At 40.3% G+C, this 24,197-nt stretch overlaps 1 protein-coding gene across 1 annotated transcript in view; it reads left to right on the top strand.

Moving 5' to 3' along the window:
• Positions 1-5,486: 5,486 nt before the first annotated feature.
• PLCL2 (phospholipase C like 2) overlaps positions 5,487-24,197 on the top strand; it is a 317,611-nt gene continuing 298,900 nt past the window's right edge. Inside the window, exon 1 of the mRNA XM_074195739.1 lies at positions 5,487-5,661. The gene's annotated coding sequence lies outside the window, so the exon portion shown is untranslated. The remainder of the gene's footprint in view (positions 5,662-24,197) is intronic.

Here is a 24,197-nt window from a genome sequence, read left to right as displayed (position 1 = left end):
CTTATGGGTTATTTGATCTTTAAAGTGTACATGATGAGGGAAGAGGACCACCAGGAAAGAAATTTAGCATTTTCACTGCTATGTGTTATGAAGGAGGAAGGAGAAAATACTGTTCTGAATATAAACTCTTTGAAGGGAGGTATTGTTTTTTTCCCTTTGTCTATCCAGTACTTAATACATGGTAAACATTTAATAAATTGTCATGTGCACCTATTGATTACTGACAAGCTTGACAAGATTCAAAATCAAGATGTATTCATATATGTATGTATATATATATATATATATATAAACCTTAATAATGTATTTTATGACTGTAAGATGAAGGCAGGCCCTGGTGAGAATGATGAAAAATACATTGGAAAATATAGTCCAGGAGAACAAAATGGAAGAGGTCTTGCCTTAATGCCTACATATGAATACTTTCATCGAGAAGAAAACTGGAAGACATTAAATAAAGCAAACATCAAATAGCAGCATGAAATTAAAATTGACTATTTTCTTTAACTAGGTGGTACATAGATATAGTGATGAGCCTGGAGTCAGAAAGATGTGAGTTCAAATATGACCTTTACTAAATATGTGACCCTGACACTTAAACATTGTCTACCTCAGTTTCCCCAACTTTAAAATAAGAATAGTAATAGCACCTGCCTCCCAGGTAGTATCAAATGAGATATTATTTATAAAGTGCTTAATACAGTACCTAGCACATAGTAGACACTTAATAAATGTCTGTTCCCTTCCCATCCTTACCAATGACTGGTTACCAATACGGAAGTCATTTCCAAATGAGTCAGAATCTTGTCTGGTTAACACAAAGGTAGAAGTCAACATATCAAGTCAGAAGAAAGATTAGAGAATGGGACAAGATGCTTCATGCTCTTAGATCAGTTCCAACCTGACCAATTTTCACAGGCTTTTAATTCTGAAAAGGGGGAAATAAGTACATGTAAATGCATTGATTCTGTACATTATCATTTCATGGAGAAGTTTAGATAGCATAAAATGGTGTCAGTAGCAAGGAAGCTAAAAGAGCCCAGAAACTGTCTCAGCTAGTGAACACTTGATCCCCTTGGCAAGCAGAGGGATAGATTTAGTGTACAAGCTTATCTGCAAACAGTATAAAAAAGATAAGGAAGATTACAAGTGGCATCTCTTTACATACCAGTGAAAAACTGTTATAGGGAAAAAGAATCTATAAAAAATTTGTGTTCCAAATTGACTGGACAGTTTCAAGAACTAGCCATATATGATCAATGTATTTATATGACCCATCATATCTCTGTGACCTATATTATCACACTCATATAGATACTGGTGGTATAGAGAATGAAGAATCTCACTGGAATTTCTTTCATCCTTAGACAAAACTAGAAAGATGACAAATAGAAGCAAAATGGGAATGTTTTGCCAGCATTTCCATGATCCATTTTCATTCTTGACAACAATAAAACTGTGCTTATAAGATGTTACCTCTTTGTGAGAATATAAATGTCACTCAAAGAGAGTAAAAGTCTAAATGTGGCCAGATAACCTACAGAGTAAATTGGTGTTGGACATAATACAGTTATAAAAGTATGAAGGCTTAAGTTTTTGAAATAACTTAAAGAGAAGATTCCTAAAGAATTGAAAAGATCACAGGAAGCATTTTAATAACAAAAGAACTGAGATTTTAGGAATTAGTGGCTCCTATACCTATTCTTATATCTATAGATCTTTATGAGAAAGATTAAGATACCATGTTTCTAGAAATAGGAAGAGGAGATCACTTGGATGGTCAGTCTCCATGACCCATATTATCATACTCATAGCTACTGAGTGGTGTGGAGAATGTGGAATCTCACTGAAATTTGTTTTTTTATTACAAAAAAAGCATTTAATTTAGTAGTTTTTTCTGTCATATCCAACTCTTTGGCAGAGGGGTTTGCCATTTCCTTCTCTAGCTCATTTAACAGATGAGGAAACTGAGGTATAAAGGTTTAAGGGACTTGCCTATATTCACACAGCCAGTAAATATGAAACCAGGTTTGAACTCCAGAAGATAAGTATTCCTGATTTTAGGCTCATATTCTATCTAGGTCACCATTTAACTGCCATTTAATTTAGTAGAGAACAACAAAGACTGTTCTTCAACAAGATGCATCTCATGCATAGGTGAAATCTATGGATATTTATGAAATATCTACTGTATAATAGGCACTGGACTTAGACCATATGAGAATCATTGACAGAAAGCTAACTTGATTCCATGAATATCTATGTTTATCAATCAATTACTATTCATTAAAATGGGTAAACAAATGGCACAGTGGATAGAACATTGGACCTGGAGTCAGGAAGACTCATCTTCCTGAGTTCAGATCTGATCTCAAACAATTACTAACTGTTTGACTCTGGGCAAGTCACTTAATCCTATGTGCCTCAGTTTCCTTGACAATAAAAATGATCTGGATGAGGAAATGGTAAACCACTGTAGGATCTTTGCCAAGAAAATCCCAAATGGACTCATGAAGAGTTGGACATGGCTGAAACAACTGAACAACCATAAAATGTCTACCATGGTCCGGGCATTTTTTTAAGTGTTGGGGATAAAAATAAGTAAATCAAAAAGCATTTCACAGATGCCTGTCAGACACTAGGCTGGATGCTAAGGGTAAAAATACAAAAATAAAATAAACTGTCCTCACTGGGCAGGATTACAAATATATCCACATATTTGTGGGTTTACAGGATAGTAAATAACAAGGTTGTTAGGGAGGAAGGGCACTCCAGGTGAGGAAATCAAGAAAGACCCAATTTAGAAGACTGCTTGAGCACAATGTGTCTTGAAGGACATTATCCATGTTGTAGGTGGTAGTGTGGAGGGAGTGCCTTCATGGCCAGTCAGTGTGTATGGATGGAGATGGAAGATGGAGCATCATTTGTGGGTAGAATAGAGAGAGTCCTGTTTTGCTGGATTTCAGAGTGCAGAAAAGAGAGCCATATAAATGAAGTTGGAAAGGTAGATTAGAGCCAAGTCATAAAGAGTTGTAAAAGGTGAATTCATAAGATGATCTTTAGGATCCGGGGGGGGGGGGGGATGTCTGGCAAGTGTCTAAATGGATTGGAGGAAGGCATGTTTGGCATTTAGATATTTGAAAAGTTGTTATGTGAAAGAGGGATTCAATTTTTTATATTTTGCCTCAATAGGTAGAGCACTAGCGAGGCTTGATAGGTAGAAAAGCAATTGATGTTATCCCAAAGTGGAGAAGGCAGGCTCTAGAAGAGGCAGTTTCAGTGGAATCCTTTAAGGAAATGATGGATGGTCTTTTGTTGAATCTCTTGGACTTAGGGTTCTTTTTCTGACATGACTTAAACTAGATGGTCCCTGAGATCCTTACCAACTCTGAAATCCTATGAGATAAGATGTGACTTATGAAATGATATTTTTGGATTCACTGTGGAATCTATGAAGTGACCAACTCCACCAACTCCATTTGGACTTGATTTGGTTCACTCTTTCATTTCTCTCTCTGTCTGTTTTTAAAATTTTAAGCAATGGGGTTAAGTAACTTGCCCAAGGTCACACAGCTAGGCAATTATTAAGTGTCTGAGGCCGGATTTGAACTCAGGTACTCCTGACTCCAGGGCCAGTGCTCTATCCACTGTGCCATCTAGCCATCATTTCTCTCTCACGTCTTTCTTTACTTCTTTTTCTATGAGGATCAAGAAGTCTTATACTGGAAAATTTATCTTTTTCTGTGGCTCTTTCTTTTGATTGGTCAGTTTCTCTTGGAAACTTCATCTTAAGGTTGACCATAGTTATTCCTTCATTGTACTCTGGGCTCTGCTGCTGATTCTGCTGCCTGCTTTCTCTCAAGTAACCAGACCACCCTACCCCCTGCATGTTTCCTTGTCTTGTGTTATCTTCCCCTAGTTAATGTAAGCTCCTTGAAGTCAGGGATGTCTTTCTTGTTAAACACAAATGAGTGGTTAATAAACACTTGTGGACTTCTGTTTCTTAGGAGGATCTGTGAGCCATCCTTTCATTCAGCTTAAATTTGTTTATATTTTCTAGTTTCCTTAATCAAAAGAATACCAATACCAGCCTAATTCTAATGCACAGTGATTAACCCATAGTAAGTAAAGTAAGTAAAGTTAGTAAAGTAAGGTAAGTAAAGTCATCCAATCAATACTTATTGACTGACTGGACTCTTTTTCTTTGAGCATATCACTCACCTTTCTAGTTCTAGAAGTTAAATGAGTTCTTGGAAATGACATCCCCTGCTTCATTTACCACCACTCTGTGGCCATCACTACTGAAGCAGAGAGGCCATGAGGTGTTTTTCCTCACTGGTTGGGTCACTGTGGCTAAAGAAATAATGGCCAGGGGCAACTAGGTGGCACAGTAGATAGAATACTGGCTTTGGAGTCAGGAGGGTCTGAGTTTAAATTCAGCCTCAGACATTTAATACTTACCTACCTGTGTGATCTTGGGCAAGCTACTTAACCCAACTGTCTTGTAAAGACCCAAAAAAAAAATAAAGTAGTGGCCAGCCAACTTGGTGATCATGACTACTGACATGTCAGCCTTCCCTCTTTCCAGATAGAAACTCTTCAGAATATAGACTCTACAATGGCATAATACAGGAGTTCAAGGCATTATCAAGCAACCTCCACCCCCAACAAAGAAGCCAGACGAATGTATAACCTTGCAGACATCAAAGAATTGCATCAGTCTGATAGAAATTGAGCTTGAAATATCCGTCTCCCCAGTCCAGTTCCAGGAGGCCTCTTTGTAATCAGCTGGCCTTTTACCAGTGGATGGGCACCGATAAATTGCTTCAATTTTGTTTAATAAAGATAATGCCTTTTTCATTTGCATTTTAAACCCAAACTGCAGAAGATAGTGCAGTTTTTCAGAGTTCTCGCAGCCAAGCTTGTCAAGGGCTTCCAGATGAATCGTTAGAAATGTTCCCTTCCTGTAATGTGGACGTGGGTGCACTTTGTGCTTTGCTTTTCAACATTTTAAATTTTCATCCTGAGCAATCCCATGTGCCCAGAGCTATGGAATTCTTAGACAATTAGGAAATAGCAAGTTAGAAGAAGTGAAAGGAAGGGAGTGAGAGAGGGAGAGAGGGAAAGAGGACCTCTTGAGCTGGGAACCTCTATATAAGAGTAGACAGACCGTGCCTCAGTTTCCTCATTTGAAAAATAGCAAGATAAGATGCTCAAAATCAACAACCAAGTCATCCATTTATAGGCATAAAATTGATATGATTGCTACCATCAGAGCCAAGGACTGGTGGAAAAATCATCAGGGTGGGGGAAGACTAGCTCCTGGTTTATCCCTAAGGTTCCCTGCCTTTGCACTTTTGCCCCATTCTCGAATGGTGTAGAAAAATGGCAGGGAGCCAGCCACTGCCGGATGGCGACCTCAACTCTACATATCTTGGGTCTGTGCCTGGAGATTGCAGGAGGACCTGGCTCTGCTTCTGACTCTGCACAGACACGCAGCTCTCTCCTTGGGACTCAGCAGAGGCCATCCTGGGGTCCTGGGCTACAGCCACCAGCAGGCCTTGGAAGAATTGAGCACCTTGGGGTTCCTCCCTGGGAGGCTGCTGCCTGAAGCAGCCAAGGAGGTCAGGATAAGCTGACCTGGACCCGGGACCCTGAGAGGTAGGACCATTGACTAGGCCCCATCTTGGGAGGGCTGGGGAGGTTCCACCTTTTCCTCTGGATGATGGATCTTCTCGGACCTGTCTCTTGAGTTGGGGAGCAGACACGGGGGGATGTGGGGGTGATGGGGTGGCAGAGTTCTTCTCCTTTGATTTAGGGCTCATCTGCAAAATGCACATGGATGATTTCAATTCCAGGCTCAGATTAGACTTTATTCTTTTATTTTTCTGTTTGCTTTCTATTAAACCCAATAACAGACCCATATCTGTGCTCATTCCCTCATTTAAGAAACATTCAGGGGCATAAAAACACATTGCAAAAAAGAAGGAAACAGAGAATAGACCTGGAATTTTCAGAGTGTAGGAGCTTCTGGCTGAGAAAGCTCACTCCAATACAGGCCAGCCCCTGCCCTGCAAGTTGGGGCCAGCTCGGTCAGGGGGTATCTGAGGGCGGGTTTGAACCCAGTACTTTCCGGTGCCCTATCCACTACACCACATTGTCTTCCAGTAATAATAGTTGACGTTTATTTTGTGCTGTAAGATTAAAAAACAATTTATGTTATGTATGTTCTCTCTCATCTGATCCCTTTAGCAGTTCTGAAGCTAGTTGCATTATTCTTCTGTTACAGATGATAAAACTGAGTTTAACTCATTTAAATCAGGTTAAATGATTCAACTAAGGTCATACAGCTAGTGAATGTCTGAACTGGAATTTGAATGTAGTAGGCCTTCTCAAGTTCAATGGAATTTCTACTATTCTTATATGAATATATAGAGATATGTATGTATGAACACACATATCTCTCTATACACATATATGTGGATATGTATATGGAAAAATAGAAATCACACACACATATATATATACATAACATATATAGTTTATAGTTTATGTATGTACATATCTCTATATGTAGGATGTATATAGTAAACATTTATGTAGAGAGTATATATAGCACATATACATATCTACATATCCACATGTGGAACAAGCTGATGGCAAAGTGATAGAGCACTGGACTTGGAATCAGATTCATTTTCCTGAGTTCAACTCTGGTCTCAGCACTTCCTAGCTGTGTGACCCTGGGCAAGTCACTGAATCCTATTTGCCTCAGTTTCCTCATTTGTAAAATGAGCTGGAGAAGGGGGTCTTGAATAGTCATATATGAATGAAATGACTCAACAAATTCACATGTAACTATACTAACTATATATAGTTATTTATTTAATATTTGCATAGTTATATTTAATGCATGTATATGCATATTTATATTTACCTATATTTTTGGGGTGGGGAAAAAATAGAAGACGGGACTGAGCAGCAGAAGGTGAGTAGGGAAGAAACAGAAGAATCTGATATAGACACATTTTTCAAAAAATTCAGGAATAAAAAGAAGGAAAAAGACTTTGGTAGAAAGATCAAGGCCAAGGAGCAACATTTTTAGGTTTGGTGAGAAGGAGCCTGCTTGTAGTCAGTAGAAGGAGTGGAATCAAAGATGGCTAATTAAAGTAGGGATGACCCCCTAAGACTCAAAAAAGGAAGAAGAAAAATGGACCAAGGGAGTAAGCAGAGAGCTTAGCTTTGGGGAGGAGAAACTGGAGGAAGGCATTTAGACTCAGTAAGGATTCTGTGGTCACAAGGAATGAAAGAAGAGTGGGTGATGATGCTAAAGAGTATTACAGAGAGGAGGACAGATATGGTAGGAGCAGACATTAGATGTTCTCAGTCTTCTCCAAGAAGTCAGAGCTTAGGTCATTTGTATTTGTACCCCCAGCCCCAAATGGCATAGAGCCTGGTCCATGATAGACATGAAAGACATCCTTATTAATTACTGATTGATCTTCTGTGAATACATGATCCAAACCTATTCTTCTAGCCTATTTTCCCCAGCCAGGCTTCATTTGTCTTCAAAGTAGCCTTGACTCATGGCCTGCCTCTTAATTGTTTCTCTAGTTCCTTCCTCAGAATCCCAACTCCCCAATTCTGCAACTTTCTGCTGTTCCTGATCTGTAAATCCTTGTTATTGGGTGTGGGGGGGAACTACCGCCATACGATTTCTCCACTTATGAGCCCCCTAGACTGTTTTATGTCATTGAAGAATGTCATGAAAATGAGTAGATTTAAATTATTATATGTTTACAGCCCAAGATGTTAATTATGTCCTTGCTACTGCTAATCCTTATCTTATTCTCCAATGATTTTCTTCTTGACTTCAGAAATTTGACTTCTCTCACCTAGAGAGAAGAACTACTGCCATTCACAGAAAGAAGCCAGGTCTAAAGAGTGTTTAAAGTGAAATGAGAAGGAAGGCCAAAAAATAAGAAATAAATCTGCCAAAATTTTCCTCATTTGTCAGTCAATACAGTCAATAAGCATTTAATAAGTGGTTATTATGGTGGTTTATTCCCGACCCAGTCCCGTCTTATACCCCAGGATTTTCAGGTTCAGACTTTGGGGCTGGAGTCCTCTCTGCTGGCTTGCTCTCTAGGTGCCAGGACCTCTGCTGCTGTTAAACTGTTAGGACCTGATTGTCCTGTGTCTACGAGCCTCCTGCTGGCTTTCCCATTCTCCAGCCTCCTGGACTTTACTTCCCCTTCCCCCCCGCCAAAAGACAGGTCTTCGCTGAAGATCCTCCACGATATCTACAGTTGAAAACTTCTTTGAATCTTCTCTTTTTCTTGTTTCTTGATCTGTAGTGTGGATGCCAGAGCAGAGGCTTCATTTATCTTTGGTAGGGAAAGGCTCCAGGAGCAGGTTGGCTTCATGCTGCCATCTTGGCTCTCCCCAGAAGTTCGACTCTTAAGTGGTTATTATGTAGAAAAGATGAAAATACAGTTTCTGCTCCCAAGAAGCTCAAATCATAATGGGGGAGAGGGGTGATTAGGATAGGCAAAGTGCGAAGAACTGTACATTCAAAATATACGCAGTGTAATAATCACAGAAGGAAGGTATTAGCAGTGGAAAGACCAAGAAAGGCATCTTAGAGGGATTTGAGCTTTGGCTTGAAGGAGACCAAGGAAGCCAGGAGATGGGGATGAGGGAAGTTAGAGGATCTGGGTTCAAATGTGACCCCTGATACTTATTTCATTTGTGATCCTGGGAAAGTCCCAGTCTGTCTGGGGCTAAGTTCCCTCATCTGTAAAATGAGATGATTAAATTAGATGACCTCTAAGGTTCCTTCCAACTCTGAATTTAAGGTAGGACAATTACTCTCCTAAGGTCCAGCTTCCAACTTGAACTCTCAGCCTTTGATCAGAATCAAGGGTATTTTGGAGCCAGACTGAGAGCCAATTATTAAATTTTCCAGTTAGCATTTATTTCTTAAAAATTAGCCCCCCACATTAGGGCTTGATTTATTATTTTGTTAACTGCCTAGACTTAAGAAAGTAATGGAGAAAATGTTGACAGTATGTATAGATTCAACTTAAAAGTATGCTATGTATATGCTTTTTAGAAGGGGATTGGGAGTGCTGATAGTTACAAATTTACCAGCATAATCATGATTATAGTGTTTCATAGGATTTAGAACTGGAAGGAACCTTAGAGATGAACTCATTCAGTATTTTCATTTAATACATAAGAAAATTGAAGTCCAGAGAAGTGTTTGAATAAGGTTACACAGGTAGTAGCCAAGTAGGGTTAGAATTCAGGAAATATGAATTTCATACTCTGATTTGCAGGAAAAGCATTTCCCCAGAGCATCCTTAGGGAAAGGCAAGGGATTTGGACTTCTCTTTGTGTGTTGTTTATTCTCCTTTCACCCCTTTTCTGTTGCTTCCTGCTTGGTGTCTGCAAAACTTGATTATTATTCTCTCTCTCTCTCTCTCTCTCTCTCTCTCTCTCTCTCTCTCTCTCTCTCTCTCTCTCTGTTTTTCTCTCTCTCTCTTTGTCTCTCTGACTCTCTGTCTTTCTCCATTTAATGCTCCTATCCTTGCATGCTAATAACAAACTGAAGCACACTTATCTTGATCCATTGATCCTTGATACCTGGGCTATGTAACATAGATGTTTCTGAATAGATTTATCATTCATCTTTTCCAAGTTTACATTTAGAAACCTCTCTATAAATGTACAATCTGATAAGCCTATGCTTTTACATGTGAACTTTTAAAATGTAAATGCCGCCTACATCTCTGGTACCTTCTTTATCTCACTGCCTGTTATTCTAGTTTTATATTCACATCTGTATTTAGAGCTAAGTGTAATTCAGGACTCACTGGAAGAAGGATTTGGCCTTGGAAAGACCCAGAGGGTGGGGGACTAGGGATGGTTTCACATGACAAAAGGGAAGCATGAAAGACCCTACGGTAGAGGCACAGCCACATAGTATACTGAGAATCTGGACTTAAAATACAATCCTTTGAGGGCAAATATAGAGCTCAAATGGCCTGAGAAGACATTATGTCCAACTCTATCATTTTATAATTGGGGAAACTGAGATCCAGTGAGGTTTAAATGACTTGACCAGGTTCATCATCAGTATGTGACAGAAGACAGGACTTAACCAAAATTCTGAAGCCTATCTATATATTATGTTTTTGGGTTTTGTTTTTGTTTTTTTAGGTTTTTGCAAGGCAAATCAGGTTAAGTGGCTTGCCCAAGGCCACACAACTAGGTAATTATTAAGTGTCTGAGACTGGATTTGAACCCAGGTACTCCTGACTCCAGGGCCAGTGCTTTATCCACTGTGCCACCTAGCCACCTATCTATATAATATGTAACTGGCACATAGTAGGCACTTAATAAATACTTGCTGATTGATTCCTTGATCTCATGACAGAATAATTATAACATTTATTGATGATAGCTATCATTCATTTATCCCTTAAACTTATACAAAGCATTCTTATACATAGTGGATTCTTATAATACCCTGTAAGGTAGGTGCTATTAATATTTACTTTTTACAGATGGGGAAGCTGAAGCTTAGTGAAGTTAATTGACTCAGTGTTTTATCTAGTTGGTCTCTGAGATAGAATTTGAACCCAGATCTTCTTAAGTCTTCAGTGGTGTGTTTCTTACTGTGTGAAGAGTACACTGCTAGATATTGTGTGAGAATCAACAGTCTAATAGAAAGAAAGAGAAGAGGAAGAGAAAGAAAGAAAAGGGAAAGCGGAGAGGGACAAACAAGAAAGAAGAAGAGGAAGAAGGGGGAGGAGGAGGAGGAAAGAGGAGAAAGAGACAAAGAAAGAGAGAGGGGGAAAGGGGGGGAAAGAGGGAAGAGGGATGAGGAGAGAGAAGAAGGAGGGGGAGAAAGAGAGACAGAGAGACTTAGACAGAGAAGAGAATGAGAGAGGAAAGATTGTTCTTTTCAATATGAGCAGCACCGCAGGACTTAAATCCTTCAGAACCTAAGGACAGATACTTTAGGAAAAACCCCCAAAACCTTAGTACAGGTATTAACAACCTTTCTGAGGTGGAAGGTCAAGTTGTGGACTCTTCTCTTCTTTTGACCTAAGGCCCAAGGACATGGAATTTTTCTAACTCCCATTCTTAGCTCAAAAACCTCTCAACAATCTGCTATTTGAGTGAACCAATTGCTCTCTTGGTATCTTTTCGGGATCAGTCACTGGACAGAAGAGGGTTTAATAGGATTTGGGTGTGTGGGTGATTTTAGAGCCTGAAGACCTTCTAGGACCCTCAATGGCTTGCCCCAGAAGGGAGTGGCAAACTTTTATTATGTGATTTATGACTCTGGTGGGTCAAAGGCCTAGCACCATTCAAAGAGGAGAGTCTTAAAAAATGGAATTTTATACTTCACAATCCACTAAAATCTTACTTATATGGCTATGGAGGCAGCTGACGGTTCTCTAAGTCCACACAAACAGGGTGCAATTCCCAGAAGGTCTTGGAGATCTAGAAAGGCTTCCAGCAGGGGTCAAGCCAAGAAGCATTGTATTGAACAAGATGACTTATTTCTTGTGTGTTTTGGCCAGAATGGCTCATTTGTCAGTGATAGGCCTCTGATTCCTCTTCTGTAAGACAAGGGAACTGTCAAACAATGACTTCAAAGGTCCCTTTTGGTTCTAAATCTATGACTAGGCTAAGTGAATTGAGATTCACTCATTTTAAAACTGGGAGGAACTTTGGCAATCATCTAACCTTGCTATTTTCCCACACATGCTACAGATGAGGAAAAAGAAGCTCACGAAAGTTACATGAATTGACTTGATCAATATTAATAATAATAATAAATTACAGAGTCTAGATTTGAGCCACATGTGGTGCTCTTCCTGTGGTGCATAGGCCCTTGAGTGAAAGCTGCCAATTTAACCTGATAGACATTTGTTTGTCCTACCACTGACTCTCAACTCCAATTGTTTCACACATGAAGGGAAAGTACTTTTAGCTGAAGAAATAAGGAAGGAGTTGACCTCTGAGAAAGGCCTTGGATAGGCAGAGATGGAAGGTGTGTGAGTTCTAGACATGGAGGAAAGATGGAAAGAAATGAGTTCTGGTAGCTGCTCTGGCTAAGAATATAGAGAGATTGTATAGGGAATTAATGAGAAACAAGATCAGAAAGGCAAATTTGATTCTGATGGTGAGTCCCTTGATACTAGCCTAGGGAGTCTGGATTTTATAGAGGCAATAGGAAGCTACAGATGGTTTTTGAGGAGGGGAATGGCTTAGTCAGAGTTGTGCCTTAGGAAGGTTATTTTGACAACTATATGATGGATTAGGGAGAAAGAATAGAAGAGGGCAGACCAATTAGGGACTCTATCTTATCCTGGGAGGCTGAACTGACAAAACTTGGCCATTGGTTGGAGATGAAATGTGGGTGAGAGAGAAAAGTAAAGCATGACTCCTAGATCTCTAGCCTATTTGTTACTTGGAAAAGGGAAGACTTAAGTAAACAGACCTATCTTCTCTTTAGTCTTTAAAGAGCTGTCACATGGAAGAGGTTTTAAGCTGTTTTGATTAGCCCCAAGAGACAGATCTGGGAGTGGGGTTCCAGAGACAGAGCTGCATGACTCCTTTTCCTTACCAACCTCCTTACCCCCTTTTCTTCTGGATCTGTTTTACTTTAGACACTTACTTTCTAGAGCTGAGATAGGTAACCTTTTTTATTCCAAGGGCCATCTAGATATTTATAATAACATTAGCCTGCTATATTTGGTCAAATATTATTCACTCCTTAAAAGTTTTTGGATTCATTAAATTTTGAGTCCTGCCTGTGGTTACTGTGGCAGCTCCAGACCAAATAATTTCATGGCCCCTGGGCAGAATGGTCCTCATCCCTGATGTAGAAGGTTCCTGGCTCCTTTCCTGTATTTGCCTTTCCATTGCTCAGCCCAGTATCTGGCACATGGCAAGGAATCAAAGCTTTATTCATCCCTCATTCCTATTTCTCATCTCTTTCTCTCCTCTATCAATCTATCATCTTTCTATATATGTCCAAGTATGCATATGTATATATATATGCATATATATATATATATGTAGATATCTGTTCATCTAGAGTGGCATTATTTAAAGGTGAGGAACTGAGGCACACAGGGTTAAGTGGCCAGCCCAGGATCACTCAGTTAGAAAGTACCTGAAACTTTGACAAGAGGATCACTGTACTTCCTAAAATGTGGTGCCCAGTCAAGAAATCTGGATTTGAACTCAGGATCAGGAGTTTTCATGATTCCAGGCCCAGTGATCCATGCCCACTGGCATTCCCTAGCACCCCCCACCTGATAACTAGAATGAGCTCTCCAACTAGAGGAGATAGCCTCCAAAGAAGTAACCTTCTCCTTGAAGGCCTTCAAGGAAATGGTAGATGGCCCTTTGCAAGATATGATGTAGAGTTGTTCAAATGGAAGTTGGATTAGATTCCCCTTGAAGTCCCTTCCAGCTCTGATGTTCCTGGGTCTATGATTGATTCTCTCCCTTGGTCATAGGTCAGTGTTTTGGGGAATCTAACAAAGATTGAACAAAGAGACAAAAAGAAACACAGGGCCTGAAAGAGAAAAAAATTTCTGGGTGGAAGTTTATAATCTTGGGGATGGTGGAGGAGGGAGCCTGGAGAAATCTGTTCTGGGTCCTTTCACTTTCTGATCCTTGGAGAAGCTCAGGGAAGTCACTCAGATTCTAGATTACTTGACAATACTGAATGCATCCATAAATGCACGAATCTAGGGCCAGGGTTCTTCACCAAGGATTGATAATTGGATTTCAATATTTTTGGTTTCCTCAGTAATCCTCTATATTTTATTTTATGTCTTTAAATACACACACACACACACACACACACACACACACACACACACACACACACACACACACACACACCCTACATTAAGATCCTAGGATTGAAGCTCAGAGACAATCTAACCGTTTCCTGCATCCCCCCATTTTACAGATGAGGAAGCTGAGATTCAGGGAGATGATATGACTTATATAAGGTAACACAGGGAAGTGCCAGAAACAGGATTTGAACCCTTGTCCGAGTCAATGCTTTTTTCATACTATTGACACTCTATTTTTCAATAACTTTCTGGACTATTCTATGCTGGCCAGTTTTGTTATTCTTCTACAATTCTGTCAGTGAGATTGTAGTCTAATCATGAGAGGAAAGGGACTTGGGGGATTCCAACAAAGGTCATAGAATCATTGAATTAAAGTCTAAAGGAACCTTAAAGGTCATTTGGGTCAAGCTAAAAATCTGCAGCTATTCAGAGGGCTGGGGATAAAGGCGAATGATAAAGCTCTCCCAAGACTGAGCTTTCTGTTTCTTGTAAATGCTTGCCAACTCTGCTAATTTAACTGGTGAGTACCAATCCCCATGGGACTCTCTTGCCTTGGGTTCCATGATGTTTTTTTCTTTACAAAGATGTCTTTTTTCTTACAAGTTGGTTGACTCCAGTCAAAGGGAAGTAGCTGTGGGTCCCATTTGAATTGCTCTGAATTTCAAGTCCTCTTTTTCCCCTGGGGAGAATGTAACATAGAAATTACAACTAGATCTGAATACACCAGGAAAAGATACTGAGGGAGATTTCATTCTGAAGAGATTTCTATCCTTAAATAGTAATCTGGACTTTAAAGCATCCCTGTAGTAAACAGAGAGAAAAGAAAGGCAAGAAGAAATCTCAGAAGTAAGGAACAATTTATGATTTCAGAAAGGCAGTGGCCATTGGTAGAACACCTAATATTTATGTCGTTCTTTATAGTTTATAAGGCAAATTCCTCATGAAAATCCTGAGAAGTAGGAGGTGGAAGTGACTATTTTGTAGATGAATAAACTGAGATTCAGAGGGTTAAGAGGCTTATCAGGATTCCACAACTAACAAGTAAAGAAGGAATGTACCTTGGGGGCATTTTCTCTGAAATAGATTCTCTATGCTCTGGCCTCTGGTCTTGGCTTCCTTCAAACCCCAACAAAAACCTCACTTTCTAGAAGAGACCTTTTCTGATTCCTCTTTAATAATAGTGTATTTCCTGTTAATGATCTCCAATTTATCTTATCTATACCTTATTCATAGGCTGCTAGGAAGCACTGTGGAAAGAGGACCTGACCTAGAGTCAGGAAGATCTGAGTTCAAATCCATCCCCTGACCCTTACTTAGTAGCTGTGTAACCCTGTTTGGGCAAGTCACTTCACCCTGTTTGCCTCAGTTTCCTCATCTGCAAAATGAGTTGGAGATAGAAATGGATAAAAGCACTTCAGTATCTTTGCCAAGAAAATCCAAATGGGGTCAGGAAGCATCAGATGCCACTGAAGAACCAATTTTGTTTGTACATAGTTACTTTACCTTGTTTCCCCCTTTTTACCATGAGATCCTTGAGAGCAAGAACTGATTTGTGTCTTCTATCTCTAGTGCTTAGCTGGGAGCCAGACTCAAAGAAGGTTCTTAATAAGTGGTGAGTCAGTAAACTTGAGTCAATGAGCACTTATTAAGTGGACACTGAACCAAACTCTGGGAATACAAATTCAAAAATGAGTTTGCCCCCAAGGAGCTTTTATTCAAAGAGGTTCACAAGACAAATAGGGACACAGGAGGATAGAATGGACCGGGGATGTGATCCAGAGAAGGGTGTACTGGCCTAGATGAGTTGGTCCACAGGGCAGCCTTCCCCAAAATAATGGTTCTGTGGATTTCCTTAGTGGTCACAGGATAAGAAGTGGAACTAAAAGAGAGGAGTATGCTGGGCCAGAAGGCCTGTGGCAAGGTGACCCCAGAGAGATGGGATGGCTGGGCTCAGCTGCTCGGACCACTTTGGTGAGGCTTCTCAACCCCAAGGCAAGTGTTCAAAGGGAGTTAATTACTGTTCTGGGGGTCTGAGAGCCAGTGTCCCAGGGCTCTTTCTGCTATTAGTGTGTGTTTCCTCTAATCTGGGCCTCCCTGATAGGAAAAATTCACATTCACTGTATTTGCCTTAATTCCAACCTAAGGAAGTGATGACTCAAGGTTCATATCGATCTGTTATCCATGCAACAGTCATTCCATAGGATTTTACCTTCCTTGAGAACAGAGATGGTTTTTGTGTCCGTGTGTGTGTTTGTTTATGTACATATATTTGTTGTTTGTCGTTCATTTGTTTTCAGTCATGTCCAACTCTTCTTGACCCCATTGCAGTTTTCTTGGCAAAGATGCTGGAGTGGTTTGCCATTTGCTTCCTCTACAGAAGAGGAAACTGAAGCAAACAGAGGTAAGTGACTTGCCCAGAGTCACACATCTAGTAAGTATCTAAAGCCAGATTTGAACTCAGTAAGAAGACTCTCCCTAACTCCAGGGTCAGCTCTCTATCCACTAAACCACCCAACTGCCCCATGATCTTAGAGAATTGTGTATCTATGTTTAGGTACATATATCTATGTATGTATTTTATATGTATTCACACCCAGTATATACATATACATATTCACATATGTTACACTATATATTATCTACTGTTGTATATCATAATTATATGTGATTCATTTATATATAGAATTATGTTATATATTATAGATAAGTGCAGGCTTATTCTATTTGGGGCACTGTGCTAAGTGTTTAGCTTTTAAAGACAAAAGAGACCCTCCTCACTCTCTGTAAGCTTCCGTTTATCTGGGGGAAGCAAGAGGTCCACAGATAAAACCCATGGGTGGATCTTTCCTTTGACTAAGCAATCTTACCTGCCCATGCTCTGCAACCATCCTTGGGCTCTCCTAAGAAGTGACATTTTTAACTTTGTGACCTGTGATACAAGATAAAAATATTATTTCAGCCATTTTACAAATAAGGGACCTGAGGTTGAAAAAGAAACTGACTTTCTCTAGAGTCCCAAAGCAACTAAGTCAGAACTTGAACCCAGGTCTTATGACTCTCGTTCCAGGGCTCTTTGCCCGATGTAAAGAAGAAAGTCTCATCAAATTTTTGCAAAATGGGTTGGATGTTCTCCGATAATTTTTCCAGTAATTGGAGGGGAAAAATGTGCAATCTGCATTCAGCAGGGATAAGGGTCTGGCAGCCGTTTGGAAAGTTTGGAATGGATGAACTTTGGCTGAGCTCCTTCCCAACTGCTTCTAGCTTTATTTGTTCATTTTATCTGTTCATTTTATCCATCCGACTCCATTTTCAATTACTGGCTCTGCTGTAAACTGGTCTGTGGGGTCTGAAAAAAAAGGGGAGGAAAGAAAATGTTTAAGACAACAGAGGCTTGTTTCCTTGTTAACATGAAGGTTGGATTTCCTGCTAGGATCCCTTGTTAAAAGAGCCTTGAACCAGCCCCAGGAAAAACAACTTTCTGAATTCTCTCCTCTTGAAGGAAAATGAGTCCTATCCTTGTAGCTCTGAAATGTCTGCAGAGCAATCAGAAGTGGCCGATTTCCCCTGTCCCGTTACCCTACATGCCACCTTCCCTCCTTGTTGTAGGAAGAGAGTCTAGGGGACTGCCAAGGAGGAGAAGGGTCCCAGTGTTACCTTGGGGGTCATCCAGTGCCACCTTTAATTTATAATGGAGGACTTCAAAACCCAAGGTGATGAAACATGGATTATATTTGAACTCGTATTAGAGCAGGAGCAAGACCTCAAGCTTAGGTCCCTTGACTCTAGTGGACTTGCTGCCTCCCACTTATTACTTGCTGCCATTTTTGCCCCCCAACTCCTTGGGTCTCAGTGTCTTTATCCGCAACAAAGAGTGAGTTTGATTAGAGAGGAAGGGATCAAGCATTAATTGAGGACCTACTACGTGTCCTTATGTGCTATATATTTTACAAATATTATTCCATTTGATCTTAGATATTGTAGATCTTCCACAATCTTAGAGAATTTTCAAGTTCTTTTCCAGTTCTAAATGTACAATCCCATGGCATGTTTTTCACCTGCATCAAACTAGGGACTGGGAAACCTGAAGTTTGATTCTTAGGACAACTAGGTGGCTCAGTGGAATGCTAGCCCAGGAGTCAAAAAGACCTGAGTTCAAATCTGGTTTCTGACACTTAGTAGCTGTGTGACCCTGTCTAAGTCACTTCACCCTATTTGGCTCAGTTTACTCATCTGTAAGATTTGTGGGAGAAACAAATGACAAACTGCTCCAGTATCTTTGCCAAGAGAACCCCAAATGGGGTCACAAAGAGTCAGATGTGACTCAAGAACAACAAATACGAGACACAAGTTGTGAGTTTAGCTGAAAAAAGAGTATGTGAGGGGGAGTAATGTAAAATCATTTTGAAAAGAGAGGTTGGAGACAGGCTATTGAGAACCATTGAATCCAGACAGAAGATTTTGAGTTTTATCCTAGAGACAAAAGGGAACCTGAGATGCTTCTTGAGCAGGAGAATGGTAGCGTTTGACCAGAGCATTAAGATGATCACTTTAGAAGCTATATGAATGATGGCTCCTAGAGGGGAGAGATATCTCTGGAGGCCACTGCCAGACGTGAAGACTTGAACTAGGTGCAGGTAAAAGGAGGAATGTGAGAGATGAGGGGCTGTGAGCTGCTTTGGGAGGCAAAGATTCATCATTTAGCTCCTCTGGGTGATGGGACTCCTCTGGACCCCAGTTCCACATCTGTAAAATAAGAAGGCCAGACTAGTTGATTTTTGATGTCTTTATAGGTCTAAATTCTATGATCTTTTCTACTTTGAGGCAACATCATGATGGCATTTATGCCACCATCCTTTTCCCCAAACCCAGAAAGCTTCATGAAATTGTTCCCCACCAGGGGGCAACAAATTTTCTCCCTAGTTTACTGACTTCTATTGGTTTTTCTTCCCTGTCAGGAAAAGAAATTCAATTAATGTTGGTGGGGTTTTTTGTGTTGTTTCTTTTTTTCAAATGCTATCATTATGTTCTGCTCTGTATTATATGTACAGAATTGGACCTGGATTAAGAGGGACTCCCAGGAGGACCAATTTTTCTATTTCAAGTATGTGTGGAGAGGCAGTGGGAGTCAAGATGACCTCGGAACCAGGAAGATCTGGGTTCAAGTCCTGGCTGTGGCCCTGGGCAAATCACTTAAGTTCCCGATGCCTTAGAAAAGGCTTTAAGACTATAAATCAAAAATATCATCATCTGGGGGTCTCTTCTACCAATTAAATCCCAGGTCCAGGTCCTTTTTGCTGTGATGATTTCCATCCTTAGGGCACCTTAAAGTATAGTTGTTCATTTGTGACTAACTCTTGGTGACCTCATTTGGAATTTTCTTGGCAAAAGTACTTGTAGTGGCTTACCCATTAGCTTCTCCAGCTCATTTTACAGATGAGGAAATTGAGATAAACAGGGTGAAGTGACTATCCCAGGGTCACCTAGTTAGAAAGGTGCTCCTGACTCCAGGTCCAGCACTTTATCCCCTGGGCCACCTAGCTGCCTAAATTCTATGAGCTCCCCTAGTGCATGGAATGCACTCCTCCTTCGGCCTGGAATCCTTAACTTCTCTCTAAGCACAGGGGCAGCCAGAGGGGGAAATCGGCCTAGTCAGGAGACTCATCCATTTGACTTCAAATCTGACTTCAGGCATTCATTAGCTGGGAGACTCTGGACTAGTCATTTAACCTTGTTTGCCCTCAATCTCCTCATCTGTAAAATGAGCTGAAGAAGCAAATGGCAAACCACCGAAATTATCTCTGCCAAGAATACCCCAAATGGGGTCTTGAAGAGTCCACCATGATTGAAATGGATGAATATTAAATGTAGCTCAGGTACTACTTCCTACAAGAGGCTTTTCCTGCCTCCCTAGTTGTTAGTGCCACCCACCAAATTACCTTGAACATTGTGCTATAGCCCAGTACAATGTGAATATTATATATATATATATATATAGATAGATAGATAGATAGATAGATAGATATAGATATAGATATGGATATAGATGGATGGATGGATAGATGATAGATAGATAGATAGATAGATAGTAGATATGTGTTGTATAGTCAGAGTAGAGTATAAGCTTCTTGAGGGCAGCACTATTTTTTTGGTCTTGTATCAGTATCATCTGTTGAATTGATGCTATTTCCCCTATCTATAAAACCAAAAGTAGGTAGGAAGGCTGCAGACAGAGAACAAATCTATAATTTGTTGTGAGGAAATAGGATTTTCTCTGTTTTAGACACTGGGTTAAGTGAAGACCTCAGTGGCCACTTACAATGCCTTTGAGGAAAAGCATTCAGGAGTTGATGTTATTAGCAGTGTTTCAACGTCATTTAGAAGTGATAAACAGAACCATTTCCAACACTAGTTAGGAAGATGCTCAAGGCAGGAATTGTTTGGAAGGCGATGGATAGGATTGTGCTTTACTAGAAAATGAAGCCAAAGTTACTCAAAGATGTCCATCAGGTAGGAGAGGAAAGGATTGATAGACCAGCATGGTGTCTGACTTTTGTGGCTGACCGGAGAAGTTGTTGAATACTCCCTCTATGGTGACAGTTTGTTTCTCTCATTGTTCCTTAATCATCTTGCTAAGCACATGCTGGGTCCAAGCATTTGAGAAGGCCATTCTTGTCTTAGGAAACATGGAAGCTCCCAGGGATTCTCAACTATTGAACTCTCTTCCCCAAGGTGAGGAATCAACCGTATAAAGTGAGTTCTTTTTTATAACTAGTATGTAGGTAGAAGACTACTTGGAAAGAAAAAAGAAAACTTTCCATTTGTAAAGTAATTGCAACAATACTTTGCCAACCTTAAAGCCCCATAAATATTCTCACTATTATTATTATTATTATTATTATAATGATTATTATTAAAATTGAACTGGTGAACCAAACTGATTATTGTGCTGTTATAATGGCTAATCTTGATGTTGGAGAGGAGATGAGAAATTGAACTATTAATCAGTTCATCAGTCAACTAACATCCATTCAACTCCTACACCGAGCCAGGCCTGTACTGTGTTGACAATAGAAAAGTAAAAAAAAAACAGACCACACTCTCAAAAGAAGTTCACTATCTAATGGGGGGTGGGGGGACAGGCAATAACTATGCACAGAGTTTCCTTGAAATTTTTTCCAGTCTCCTTGAAGATATATACAGTATAAATCAGAGATGACAACAGAGGAAAGATGCTAGTTTTATTTTTTTTTGGGGGGGGTAGGTGGATTTTAGATGAGCCTTGAAGGAAGGCAGGAAGCAGGCATGAAGAGAGAGAGCATTCCAGACTTGGGGGGCAGAGAGTGAAACCGCTCAGAATCAGTGGAACATATGGTCGATTAGGCAACAAACTATTATAAAGTACCTACTATGTGCCATGCTCTCTTCTGGGCTCTTAAGGATGAAACAACTCCCACTCTCAAGTTGCTGTTCGGAACTAGTTTTACAGAGACAGTGCTAGAAAGTACTAGTCTCCTTCCTTATTCCTTATCCCTTCCACTCCCATTTTATAGACAAGGACCAGGAGACCTCCAGGAAGGGAACTGACCTGTCCAGGGTAACACAGGGAAAAGTGGGAGAAGCCAAACTTGGGTCCTTGTCTCCAACACCCACTGGAGGATGTGGAACGCTGTCAGCCAAGAAGCGCATAGATTCTGCTCAATTGTTTTCTTGGTTACAGGGGAGCCTTCCCTCAGTAGCTCCGTGGTCAGAGTATCCTGTGTCACCCGGGTGTGTGAGTCGCATCCTGTTCATGTTTCTCAGGACTTCCACAGGTCTTTGGTTGATCAGGAGCTCACTGGGCCCCAGATTTGTCACCTTTTCTTGGCAGGCTGGAGGAGAGGCAATTCAGGGTAGGGCAGAATCAGCCTGACCAAGCATGGCCTCACGGAGTGCCGCCAAGTCCACAGTTGTTGGTTGTACGCTCACAAGGCCCCATCTCCAGTTGTCAGTGGTGAAATGGATCCTCAGCTGTTGGGGGTAGAAGTGAATGTGGGGAAGGAGATCTGCCTGCCGAGATGAGTCTATTTTTTAATCTTTAAAAATAGGCATGTACAGGAGGCATTTTATTAAGTATTGATATTTATGTCACATTTTAAAGTTTTCAAAGCACTTTACATTATTACTTTACTTGGAGGCTCATGTCATGACATAAGTGCATTAGGTCTTAGATGACGAAATGCATGTTTTGATGGGTACTTGCCTGGGGTCACACAATATCAAAAACAAAATTTCAATTCAGGTCTTCCTAGTGCCTATATTCTTCCAGATCTTTTCATTACCTCTATCTCTTTTCTTAACTAGACTTTTTCCTATCTCCTTTTCTTTTCCAAATAAGTTTATAGAAAAAATAAGTGGTTTGCAATTTATCTACCCCTTTAATTTTAATCATTCAAAAAATACTTGCTGAGTACTGACTATGTGAAAGCACCCTATCAATAAATATTTTCTTCTTGAGTGAAGGAATGATTAAAAAAATTAAATGTTTCTAGTATACCACCATTACAGAGTATTCCAGATAGATTGGAAAATCCTAGAAGTCCTAAATTTTTTTTTTAATAAGAGGGCAAATGACAAGTCCCTGGGCCCTTAGGATGGATCAGTAGGACAGATGGCAAGGCTTGATGGTCCTCCAGCTTACCTGATGGGTTGGTGATTCCCAGATCATTCAAATGGTTTGAGCAGCCCTGACCACTCTACAGGGAGTTGGAGGGTGGAGTAACTGAAGGGGACCAACCCACTACCATGTGGAAGCATCATCAACTTTGTATTCACTCATCTGGAATTACTGATGGGTTATATATTAGTCAGTACAACCCATCTCTTTCTTCTGTTACCTCTAGTTCTAATGAAATGTAACAAATTTAATTTGATTAGCACTTATCAAGCACTATGTTTCAGGTATCGTGTTAGCTATTCACCTATGGTAATGTGAACTAGTAAAGAGAAGTATTACATTTTGGATGTGTTTTGAGGTAGATTACTAATTTGATTATTGATTTAGAATGGATTCTCCCGTGTTGGACAGCTATGTGGGCAGCTAGGTGGTGTACTAGATGAAGTCAGGAAGAGTTTTCTTCCTGAGTTCAAATCCAGTCTCAGACGCTTACTAGGTGTGTGACCCTGAGCAAGTCACTTCACCCCATTTACTTCAGTTTCCTTGTCTGTAAAATGATTTGGATTTGGAAATGGCAAACCACTCTAGTGGTTTCTTTACCAAGAAAACACCAAATGGTGTTACAAAGAGTTGAGCATTATGGAACGATTATTATTGTCCATGTTAGGGAATTGCCTGGGTCAGTGAGAGGTTCCGGGACGTGCCCCCATGGTCACAAAGTCAAAATAAGTAAGAAGCAGGACCTGAACCCAGATCTTCTTTACTCCAAGTCTAACTATCTGTTCATTATGTTATCCTTCTTTTTAGTTTAAATATTCTGTATTTATGCCAGTATTATCCTAAGATTTATTTCTGGAAAACACCCAGAGCACTTGCCAGGCTCTACTGAGTGGTGAAACAATTCATTATAGTTGGATTTCACATTTTTCTCCCCTTGAGTTCCCCTGAAACTCACTCAATACATTAAATTGGTTATCTTGCTTTCAAAGAGCTTTTCAGCCTTGCTGGGATTAAGGACTCCTCACTTGACGGCCAGCTTCTATTAATAGCTGACAGACGATCAGAACTAGTTTCAAGCTCAGTTGCTATTTGGTCAAGCCCAGTTGTTGAAGGCTGATTTGCAGTTGGCAAAGCATGTCCTCTGCCAGCTGGGTGTCCCTGGCTTCTCTCTGGGAGTAACTAAGGGTGTTTGCTGCTCAAGACGAAGGCCCCTGACTTGGACTGTGTCTACAGGCCCAAAGGAATACAGCTCTTTGGAATGAATAGACTCGCCCAATCAGTTGAAACCGTCAAATTGCTTTCCATGTTTAGACAAGAAAGCTACAGCAGGATTGTCTGAACCCATCAGAGTATGGTTAGAAGCCCACTGCCTCTGCTTTCATTTAAGAATGGGCAATGGAAATGTGTACCTGAATCACAATCAGCACCAGAAACTTTTATAGGATATAAATGAGAGAAATGCCTATGGGTCAATTAGATTTCATACACACACACACACACACACACACACACACACATAAGAGATTGTTTTCTTCCATCAGTTACCCTGGGGAATTGACTGACATTTAAGAGAAATTAGAACCAAAAAAATTAGAGACCAAGTAAGACTTATTTTTAATAGGCAACAATTTTTGTCTTATTATATTTCA

Source organism: Macrotis lagotis, chromosome 7 (assembly GCF_037893015.1).
Source record: "Macrotis lagotis isolate mMagLag1 chromosome 7, bilby.v1.9.chrom.fasta, whole genome shotgun sequence".
In the NCBI taxonomy this organism is placed as follows: Eukaryota; Metazoa; Chordata; class Mammalia; order Peramelemorphia; family Peramelidae; genus Macrotis; species Macrotis lagotis.
The sequence above is the reverse complement of the archived record's forward strand: the minus strand, read 5'-3'. Positions and strand labels throughout refer to the sequence as shown.